Below are 2,655 nucleotides of genomic sequence, written 5' to 3'. Positions count from 1 at the left end.
GGCGGGGGGGCGGGGGCCTCGGTCCGGCTCTCGGCCCGCGGGGGCGTGCGCGGGCAGCCCGGCCGGCCGGTGTCGACGCGACTGCCTGGTGCCCCGGCCCCGCTCACGCCGCGAATCGGGTCCCGCCGTCAGGGGCGCCCCCGCCCCTCCACGCCGCCGCGCGCGCGCGTCCGCCGGCCGGGGGCGGGCGGCGGGCTCCGTCCGCGCTCCGCCCCGCCCCCGCGCCTCGGGGTGCCGCCGCCGCCGCCGCCTCCGTGCCGCGCCCCGCGCCCGGGCACGCACGGCCCGTGCGGCGAGTCGCCGCCGCCGCCGCCGCCGCCTCGGCGCGTGTGCGCGCGCGCGTGCGCGGCCTCTTCCCGGCTCCCCGCGCCCTCCTACCTGGTTGATCCTGCCAGTAGCATATGCTTGTCTCAAAGATTAAGCCATGCATGTCTAAGTACGCACGGCCGGTACAGTGAAACTGCGAATGGCTCATTAAATCAGTTATGGTTCCTTTGGTCGCTCGCTCCTCTCCTACTTGGATAACTGTGGTAATTCTAGAGCTGAACATGCCGACGGGCGCTGACCCCCTTCGTTGGGGATGCGTGCATTTATCAGATCAAAACCGACCCGGCTCACGCTCCCGGCCCCGGCCGGGGGGCGGGTGCCGCGGCTTTGGTGACTCTAGATAACCTCGGGCCGATCGCACGCCCCCCGTGGCGGCGACGACCCATTCGACGCGTCTATCAACTTTCGATGGTAGTCGCTGTCAGCCATGGTGACCACGGGTACGGGAATCAGGGTTCGATTCCGGAGAGGGAGCCTGAGAAACGGCTACCACATCCAAGGAAAGGCAGCAGGCGCGCAAATTACCCACTCCCGACCCGGGAGGTAGTGACGAAAAATAACAATACAGGACTCTTTCGAGGCCCTGTAATTGGAATGAGTCCACTTTAAATCCTTTCGCGAGGATCCATTGGAGGGCAGTTGGTGCCAGCCGCGGTAAATCCCAGCTCCAATAGCGTATATTAAAGTTGCTGCAGTTAAAAAGCTCGTAGTTGGATCTTGGGAGCGGGCGGGCGGTCCGCCGCGAGGCGAGCCACCGCCCGTCCCGCCGCTTTGCCTCTCGGCGCCCCCTCGATGCTCTTAGTCAGTGTCCCGCGGGGCCCGAAGCGTTTACTTTGAAAAAATTAGAGTGTTCAAAGCAGGCCCGAGCCGCCTGGATACCGCAGCTAGGAATAATGGAATAGGACCGCGGTTCTATTTTGTTGGTTTTCGGAACTGAGGCCATGATTAGTAGGGACGGCCGGGGGCATTCGTATTGCGCCGCTAGAGGTGAAATTCTTGGACCGTGCAAGACGGACCAGAGCGAAAGCATTTGCCAAGAATGTTTTCATTAATCAAGAACGAAAGTCGGAGGTTCGAAGACGACGATATACTGTCGGAGCTCCAAATGATAACGATGCCGAGTCGGCGATGTGGCTGTTTATTTCCACTTACCCGTCGGTGTTTCGGAACTAATGCTTGAATTTTGGGATAGGATGGTTGCAAAGCTGAAACTTAAAGGAATTGACGGAAGGGCACCACCAGGAGTGGGAGCCTGCGGCTTAATTTGACTCAACACGGAACCTCACCCGGCCCGGACACGACAGGATCTAGATTGATAGCTCTTTCTCGATTCGTGGGTGGTGGTGCATGGCCGTTCTTAGTTGGTGGGAGCGATTTGTTGGGTTAATTCCGATAATCCGACTTGCATGCTAACTAGTTACGCGACCCCCGAGCGGTCGTGTTGCCCCCAACTTCTTAGAGGGACAAGTGGCGTTCAGCCACCCGAGATTGAGCAATAACAGGTCTGTGATGCCCTTAAGATGTCCGGGGCTGCACGCGCGCTACACTGACTGGCTCAGCGTGTGCCTACCCTACGCCGGCAGGCGCGGGTAACCCGTTGAACCCCATTCGTGATGGGGATCGGGGATTGCACTTATTCCCCATGAACGAGGAATTCCCAGTAAGTGCGGGTCATAAGCTTGCGTTGATTAAGTCCCTGCCCTTTGTACACACCGCCCGTCGCTACTACCGATTGGATGGTTTAGTGAGGCCCTCGGATCGGCCCCGCCGGGGTCGGCCCACGGCCCTGGCGGAGCGCTGAGAAGACGTCGAACTTGACTATCTAGAGGAAGTAAAAGTCGTAACAAGGTTTCCGTAGGTGAACCTGCGGAAGGATGATCACCCGGAGCGGCTCGCCGCCGGCGGCCGAGCCTTTTCACCCCCGCGCGGCGCGGGCCTGGGCCGGCGCGTGCCGGCCCGCTGGTCGCGAGAGGTTCGAGAGAGGGAGGAGGGGGCGCGCGGGAGGCGCGGGCGCCCGGCCGGAGGCGCGGGAGGCGCGGGCGCGCCTCGGTCCCGGGTCGGCGGTGGTCCGCAGGGAGTGGGCTCGATGTCGGCGAGCCCACCGACCCTTCTCCGGTCGTCCGCCCGGCGTTCCGAGGCCGCCGCGTCCTCCGCGCCGCCGCCCCCGGCGCGTCCGTCCCCGCGCCCTCCGTGTCCGGGAGGCGGGCCGGAGTTCGGTCGCGTCTGCGCCTCCGTCTCCGGCGCCGTCCGTCCCCGCTCGCGGGCGGCGGCGCCCTCGGCGCGTCTCGGGAAGGGCGGCGTGGTGGCGCGAGCCCCCGGCAAGTCCCC

The sequence above is a fragment of the Equus caballus genome, unplaced genomic scaffold (assembly GCF_041296265.1).
Source record: "Equus caballus isolate H_3958 breed thoroughbred unplaced genomic scaffold, TB-T2T haplotype2-0000776, whole genome shotgun sequence".
NCBI classification, from domain to species: Eukaryota; Metazoa; Chordata; class Mammalia; order Perissodactyla; family Equidae; genus Equus; species Equus caballus.
This window is presented reverse-complemented; position numbering follows the sequence as displayed.